Source organism: Alligator sinensis, unplaced genomic scaffold, assembly GCF_000455745.1.
Source record: "Alligator sinensis unplaced genomic scaffold, ASM45574v1 scaffold605_1, whole genome shotgun sequence".
NCBI lineage: Eukaryota > Metazoa > Chordata > Crocodylia > Alligatoridae > Alligator > Alligator sinensis.
In genome coordinates this window covers 1,577,288-1,585,756 of record NW_005842287.1, presented here as the reverse complement: position 1 = coordinate 1,585,756, position 8,469 = coordinate 1,577,288, and the positions used below count along the sequence as shown (strand labels likewise).

The following is an 8,469-nucleotide window of genomic DNA, read 5'->3' as shown; positions in this document are numbered from 1 at the left end:
TCCTGCTGACTGAATCCTGTCTGAGAAAGGTGGAGAATGACAAATTGTTTGATGGAAGGATACTTGCTTCAGAAGTCATTATTTAGTGAAAATTCAACATTTTGAGATTTAACTAAAGATTAATGAAGGAGTTGTTATATATAACTATACTGCAAAATCTCTGTTGTTTAACATTAAAAACTGGTGGACATATGGTCTCTAAATTTTAATATTCTTCTGTATGACTCATTAGTGCAGCACACAATTAAGGACTTATACCAGAATTTTATGATAAATTTTAAATCAAATTATTAATGAATCATTCTAATTTTAACTGTGACAGATTCTACTATTAATAATTACTACAAGGAAAGCCTGAGATATCTTACAATTGTAACCCTGGTGGCGGTGCTACCTGCAGTCATGTCCACATCTTTGGGATCCTGGGATACCAATAGGTCTTGATCTACTCCCACTCTGTCTACAGGCTGGGATCCACCACTCATTGAACTGCTCTCCTGTGGTCCTCCCTTCACCAGACCACACACTAAATAACTATTTAGAATAATTTATTATTTACAATAACTGAGAGACTGACAAATTCAACATCCCATAAATAACAAACAAAATATTTTCAATGAGCTCAATAAAAATCTATACCAGCAGATAAAGCAAATACTTATCATATAGCAAAAGCAATTATGTTATCAGCTTTAACACCCAGGCAACTTATAAAAGGTACATGCACTTAGTCAGCCAGGTCTATACAAAAATCACTCTGCCAGCAGCAAAATAGTCCACTGTGGAGTGGCCGCAGTTGAGCCCCGGGGAGTGGTGCTCACTCTGCCTCTGGAGAGGGGTGGCGATGCTGTCATCTGGACAGAAGATGGGGGTGCCTGTCAGGACCGCGGGTCTGCCTGCTCTGGAGACCAGGGTTTCTTCCCTTTTCCAGTCTTTCTTGGATGCCTGCAATTAATCACACCATTCTCCAGATACTTCCCCAAGGCATCTCCCCTGTGTTTGGCTCCTGGAGTGCCCCGTCTCAGCTGTACTTTATTGAGCTCTCTGCTGGAGCTCCCACAAAGCCATGATTCCCTGCTACTTTCTTTAGCTCTCCCAGAAAACCTCCTCTAGCAACCCCCTGTCCCTGATTCCCTCCCAGTGATGCCGTGCACCCAGGGAACTTAAGAGTGTGGGGGCAGAACCCATTTGCACAAGCCCTGCTCCTTTAGTAAAGGATACCAGGCAATGCTGGGTACTCAGTAGCTTATAGCTCCTCTGCCCTCAGTAGCCGCTCACTCAGCAACAATGCTTCTGCCAGTCATCCTTGAAGAAGCAATTGTCCTGGTAGCAGCCCCCTCAGAAGCAGCCCTTCACAGCACAGTTTCAGCTCCCCTCTCCTCAGCAAGTCTCCCCCTGTTTTTTTCCCAAGCTTCCCACCCTGGAGTTAGAGTTGTCCAATCATGTGCACAGCCTGCTGAAGATTCTTGTCCCAAGAGTGCAAACACTCCGATTCAGCTTGCAAGCTCTGAGGAAACCCTTCAGCACCTTTACACAGCCATTAAGTAAACCAGCTCTAGCCTTGGTTTAAAAGGTATCAATTCCCGCCTCAATTTTGTCAGCAATTATATTTCCGTCCATAAGGAAGCAAGACAACAGGGATGATGAAGGACAGAGGAGTTCTTAAATACCAAAATTAAGTGCCTGAAAGCCAGAGGAAAAGTATCTCCTGTCAATGAAGTTCTATTGCAAAACTAACTTCCAGAGTAGATTAAAATAATTCCGGGTCTGATCATGTTAAGCAAAACTTTTATCCTAATTGAATCATTCACCCCAGAATAAAAAAAAATGTACATAGATGCATGTCAGGAGCACACACACACACCACACACATTTTACAATCCAAGAAACATTAGTACAAAGTGAGGGACAAATTTGAAGTGCACATTCCATTATCATCATTTTTCATTCATTACATTTGCCAAAATTATAATAGCTAGTAAGGGTATATGAAGTGAGCAGTATTAGATTCAGATTCAGCCTGATTTGGGGAACAGTGATTCAATTTGGTGATTCAGATCACTGTCCCCAATTCAAGATTTGCTTCTGATATGGTGAATCAAGGATTCGGCCATAGACACAACTTTATATGTTTTTTCTACATACCTTGAGGTACCAGGCATGGCATGTGAACACTGAAGTGGTAGGGCAGATGGAGCATCCCACAAGAGCATGCCTCTCCCCACTGGCTTGGTGATCATCTGCGGGAGGATCCTGGGTGCCCCCCCAGGCCCAGGAGGCACCAGTCACTGAACTGGGGGGTGTGGAAGTGATCCCCTGCATGCACTGCAGCAGACCCGAAAGTAGACCAGAAGTCCTGTGGGACACTATCCGCCCTGTAACAGGAGGGACGGCAGGGTCACCTTGCTAGCCCTTGCCGCCTCCTCTACTGTGCCAAGCTTCAGATTTGCACCCTCCTATTCTCGCCCGCCATGACTTTGATGATATGTTTCTTTTGTAGGGAAGCTACCTCTCCTCCACTTGGCCACAGTTCTCCTGCTCCGGGTATCCGGCGTGTCTAGGCCTTGCGGGCCTTCTCTATATGCCACCCTTCTCACCGGGCTCTCCCCTCTGCAAGGCTGCCCCACTCACCGGGGCTCTCCCCTCTGCAAGGCTGCCCCACTCACCGGGGCTCTCCCCTCTGCAAGGCTGCCCCACTCACCGGGGCTCTCCCCTCTGCAAGGCTGCCCCACTCACCGGGGCTCTCCCCTCTGCAAGGCTGCCCCACTCACCGGGGCTCTCCCCTCTGCAAGGCTGCCCCACTCACCGGGGCTCTCCCCTCTGCAAGGCTGCCCCACTCACCGGGGCTCTCCCCTCTGCAAGGCTGCCCCACTCACCGGGGCTCTCCCCTCTGCAAGGCTGCCCCACTCACCGGGGCTCTCCCCTCTGCAAGGCTGCCCCACTCACCGGGGCTCTCCCCTCTGCAAGGCTGCCCCACTCACCGGGGCTCTCCCCTCTGCAAGGCTGTCCCCTTCCCTGGGGCTTGCCACACCCACACTAGGGCTTCTCAATAACGTCCCGTCTCTGGGGCTCATCACACCCGCACTGGGACTTCTTAGTAGTGCCCCCTCCTGGGGCTCGCCGTGCCCGCACTGGGCTTCTTAAACAGCTGTCCCCTTCCTGGGGCTCGTAGTGCCCAACTTGGGCTTCTCTAAGTTGCCCCCTTCCTGGGGCTCATCACGCCCGCACTAGGGCTTCTCAAATGTGCACGCCCCTCTCTGGGACTCGCTGTGCCCACACCTGGGCTTCTAAAACATGCTGCCCCCTTTCTCTGGGGTTTTCTACACCCGCACTGGGGCTTCTCAAAATGCCCCCTCTCTGGGGCTGGGGTCCAAGCACCCTGTAAGCTGCGCCCTCACTGGCACCGGGGCCCCCACACCACTGTGGGTCCCTATAAGAATACTGCACCCGCTCTGGCACTGGGGTCCTCACACTTTGTTGTGAGCCCCCAATGAGGCCTCCTCCATCCCCTTATAGCCTCACCCAAACCCCCGGTGTTAAACAAACTGCAAACTCAAACAACAACATAAACACAAGCCCCTGGGCTACAACGCAAACATAAGCCTCCAGCTATAACTAGGCTCAGGCCTACCAGGTTTTCTCTCCTACCATGGTGACCAATGCTGCTCTGGCATTCAGGTTCTCTCTCTTCTGGCCAGGAGTTGCCTCATCCTTCCCTGTTGGTAGGGAACTCCTACTGTCTTAGATGCCAGTCAGCAACTGCCTCTAGTCTCAGCTCCCTTTCCTCCTCATATGAGCCAGGTCTTGCCTCTTATAGCCAGCTGACCGCTGGCAGGTGTGGGTCGTTTGCTGGCTCCTGTTGCCTTGGGAACCAGCACCTGAGGAGTCTTCCGCGCTCTCTCAGTAGCAGGCACCTTAGTGTCCTGCTACACGCCCCACCATCTCAGTGTTCACGAGCCATGCCTTGTACCTTGAGGTATATAGAAAAAACATATAAAGCTGTGTCTGTGGCCGAATTATCAAATCTCTCTGAATCGAATTGGAGGCTTCCGATTTGATTCAGAGAAATTAATGGGTATCCTGATTCAATTCAGATTAATAGATTTGGCCACTAAATCAGGTTGAATATCCTCTGAATCAGCGACTGAAGCTTCTCACAGTCCTAATAGCTAGGTACAGACCAAATCTTTAACCGTACAGAAGTTCAGGGCACATAGAGCAGACTGAAAATGGCAGAACTTGATATAAAATAGTCCTGGATTGATGTGGTATCAGATTTTTGTGAATTAGGTAGGTCCGGTGCATGAAACTTCTGTACCAGATCCCTTATCAAATCAATTTATGTCATTGTCCTCTGACATCCCAGGCACCTTTGTGCCTTTCTTCTAGTCCCACTTTGCATGGAGGTGTGCTATGACTCAGCACCATGTTCAGCTGCTCTGGCCAAGCACCTAGTGTTCCCTGATCCTGGGCTGTCATCCACCCAAGCCAGCACAGAATCTGTCCCCAGCTCCACCTCCGGCTTCCATCCAGGCACAGCCAGGATCAGCTAGGCACTGGCAGGAGGGAGGAGGATGGGGGCATTCATGGTGGGAAACAAAAGCTTCTATATCCCCTGCATGTACCATAAGACCTAGGCAGCCATGTCCCCTGACCCCATCATGAAGCACTCCCATTGTCAGGGATCCTGGTTTTCTCTGATTAAAAAAAAAAAAAAAATCCCCAATTTTCGAATTAAAAAAGTAACCCAAAATCCACATTTTTCTGTGATCAAAAATCAACACCACTATATATAAAATATATTAATGGTGTTTCATTTTAATCATGGAAAAATGTGGCTTTTGGATTATTTTTTTTAATCTGAAAATTGGAGATTTTCCCCCACTACTGCCTCCCACTGTGCACCATCAAAGCCTCTCTCCAGTTCTCAGTCATCTCCCAGGCCACCATTTCCTACAGCAGGAGCAAAGTATATTGGTTGGGCATCCCAACAGTAGTGAAAAACTTTATTCCTTCAGACCCAGCCAACTCTCAGCAGGGGGAATGTTGGGAGTGAAGACCCACTATGGCAGGGATGCAAGGCCAAAACATCTCTCTTCTAAGAGAATCACAGGGGGTGAGAGGCAGCGTTAGCACTTTGCCATGCCCATTGAGACTCACCAGGGCCATGTTGGTCCCACAGGGATGTAGCACTGAAATGCCTCTTCTGAATGGGAAAGATGGGGGAAAGGGGCACTTTTAGGCCTCTGCTGGCATTCTCTGAGTGGTCCCTTCCTGCCCACTCTGAGATGGTCTGAGTTCCTGGCCAGGGTCCCTAGGCCCTCTGAGAGACCAGAACGGGTTCCAACTACAGTGCCTGCAGTATCTGCAGGCCCTCCCTCCCTGGTAATCCATTCCTGCCCTGATGCTGAGACAGATGCTCCCCACCAGCACAGCTCCTGGCCCCAGGTAGGGGAATGGTCCAGACAGGGGATTCACCATAGTTGCCTCAGTGTCTCCGCATTACTCCCCAGACTGGTGTTATGAGGGTCTAAGATGCTTCCCTTTATATTTCATTATTTTCAGCAAAAGTTGCAACTTTGCACAAAAGCTCTGTCTCTCCACTATTTGATTGCAGAGGCTGCAACCCTGTGAGGAAGGTGCATTGTGGATGGGATAGTGGCTGAAGGCTGGATAGCCAGACATCTGTAGAGCACATAAGGGATATCTGTAAGAAGATTTGAAGAAGCAAAGGGTAGATACTGCAGGCCTTGGTCACTGCTTCCGAGCCCTGGATGCACACAGCTGACTCCTGGTGCTTGAAGCTGTGGAACCGGCATGAGGAGAGACCACAGATGTGGAGCAGGGACATGCTCAGGCTGGGGGATGCCTACATCTGGGCTGCCAAAGTGCAGAACTAGTGGATTGAGAGGCCACTGCTGTTTAGAGGAGGCAGGCTGTACCACAGCACCAGGACAGGTAGTTTATGGACAGCATCCTGGGCCCCTTTGCATTCACCTATGACACCCCTGACTAAAGTCAGCACGGCCTAGCTCCATAGCCCTCCTGGCTTGGAGTGGTTGCCACCCAGGCTCCTATAGCATGCCAAGCCCTGCCCTGGGGACTCTCACCTGAAGTAACAGGAATGGGACTCCCATGGGAGTATATATATATATATCCGTACATTAGTGATGTTTCATTTTGATCATGGAAAAATATGGATTTGGGTCTCCTTTTTTTTAATCTGAAAAGTGGAAGGGTTTTTTTAATCAGAGAAAACCAGGATCCCTGGTCATGTGTCCCTTGCTCAGGCAGTGGTTGAAGTGCTCCTTTCAGAGGTCTGGCTGCCCCCTTTAAGGCTTCAGGAGCCAGGGTAGGAGGGATTATGCTGGGTCCTAGATGATGAGAGGGAGGATGATCATGTCACCAATGGCAAACTGAATACCGCAGGGACATAGTGCCTGCTCTCCATCAGCCTGGAGAGTGGGGAGCTATGAAAGACATGGGCATTGTAGTCACTGCCCACCCAGCTAGTGGACATGTGGGTGAAGTGGACATGATGGTCAATGACACTCTGCAGGATGATGGAGAAGTAGACCCTGTGGTTGCTGAATGCCTGAGCCAGGCACAGGATGAGGATATGGGCACTGTCCACAGCCTCCACACAATTGAAGAAGCCCATATGGTAGAAGCTGGCAACCAACTCCTGTGGCTTGACAAGACATTTGAAGTGATTTATCAAGACATTATGTAAGATCAGGCACACTTCCCAGATAGCCTTGCTGGATGTGCTCTTGACCATGTCAAACTGGTTGATGATGCATGGGCAACTTCTAGGACTGGCCAGCTTTATGATGGTGATGATTTTAAAAAGTCCCCAATTTTTGGTTAAAAAAAGTAACCACAAATTCATATTTTTTCCATGATTAAAATGAAACACCACTAATATCTATCTATCTATCTATCTATCTATCTATCTATAAAGATATAGGTATAGATATAGAGATATAGAGTTATAGATAGATATTGGTATTGATATCAATATAGATATATAGTGGTGTTTCATTTTAATCAGGGACAAATGTGAATTTGGGGTTACTTCTTTCTCTCTCTCTCTCTATATATATGTGGCATTTAATTTTAGTCATGGAAAATTGTGGATTTTGCATTTTTTTTTTTTACCCAAAATTTTGGGATTTTTTCTAATCAAAGAAAACCAGGATCCCTGGTGATATCCCGCTGCCTTCAGTGAGAGTTGTGCAGGGTGACAAACAGGACATTCTGCATTTCCTGGGAATCCTTGCTTAGGTACAGGTGGTTGGATGCCATGTTGGGGTGCAAGGAGGCCAAAAAATTAAGGCATGTGCAAGTCATGATGGAAGGCAGTCTTTCTGGGGCTCCCTATAAGCCTAGGACTGGGTGCAGGGGAGGGTCTACAGTGATGTGGCAGGGGGGTGGGGCCACAGTTGCCCATGCCTGGCAGACAATCCAGGGTACTCCAGCCACTCAAGTGTTCTTGGCAACCTCTGGCAACCCAGGGAGCTTATGGGGCAAGCTGGGAGGCAAGCGAGAGTACCCCCAGCCTGCTACCCTTGGTTACTGCAGGAAGTCTGTGTACCCCGCAAAAAAGGGTGAATTTGTTTTCTGTTCACTGCCAAACTAACCTAGTTTAAAGAAACCTACATAAGCTAGTTTGAATCCACCTCGACTTTGAATGTCTGTTCCAAGTCAATATGTATATCTGGACTGATTTTTTAACATATTTCAGCCTTAAAGAAAATGTTTGTTAGATTACAGGTTCAATCATGCTTTTTACTTCTACACACACAAAATATGGTATGGTTGGAACTGTGCCTGCTTCTATGGACTGAAACCCTAGTCCTGCCATGAGGGCTTGCTGTTTATAGTTCTGGCCAGAGGCTACTCTACTGAAGCTTGTAGAGGTTAGCTCTTTCTGTGATACTCTGACTGACCAGGTCAATACACTGGCTCTATTGAAAGCCATCTTGCACCTCCAGCAGGAGGCCACCATTCTGATGATGCTACCAGGTTAGCAAACATCTTTTTTCTTTGTCTTTTCTTCCTCCTATTTAAGTACTGTCTCAAGTATAGTCTCAGGCCGTTCCATGGACAGAGATTCCTTGGAATCTCAATACCCACTGAAGTGAGAGCTCCACTTTGTTAAACTTTTGCAACATTAGAATTAGGTAATGAACTTCTCAAAGCATCCCTGAATCCCATCTTAGGAGCCTCTTCCTTTTCACTACCAGTTCTTCAGATGCTAAATTCCCATGCCAAGTTTTCTGGGAAAGGCAATAATTGTGTTTTTTTCATCCCCTCTCCTCTAAAATCTGGTGCAATTTTTGGAGCCCCATATCATTGTGGCATACTGGGGGGCTCTTCTTAGTAATGGAGACTCTCTCCTGTACTCTCATAGGTGTTTCTCATGGAGAGGGCTGGTGGGGAATGGTTACTGTCCCTTTCAAAAGT

General features: G+C 48.1%; 1 long non-coding RNA gene across 2 annotated transcripts; it reads right to left on the bottom strand.

Annotated features, from left to right (window-relative positions):
* Nucleotides 1-331: 331 nt before the first annotated feature.
* Nucleotides 332-3,776, bottom strand: LOC102372067. 2 transcript variants are annotated; one of them, XR_324374.3, is made up of 3 exons: nucleotides 3,632-3,776; nucleotides 2,146-2,375; nucleotides 332-945 (listed from the first exon to the last, which is right to left on the bottom strand). It is a non-coding gene; the product is annotated as an uncharacterized LOC102372067 (long non-coding RNA). The 2 variants fall into 2 exon arrangements; XR_003095104.1 differs by having other exon boundaries at nucleotides 644-945; nucleotides 3,649-3,776.
* Nucleotides 3,777-8,469: the final 4,693 nt, after the last annotated feature.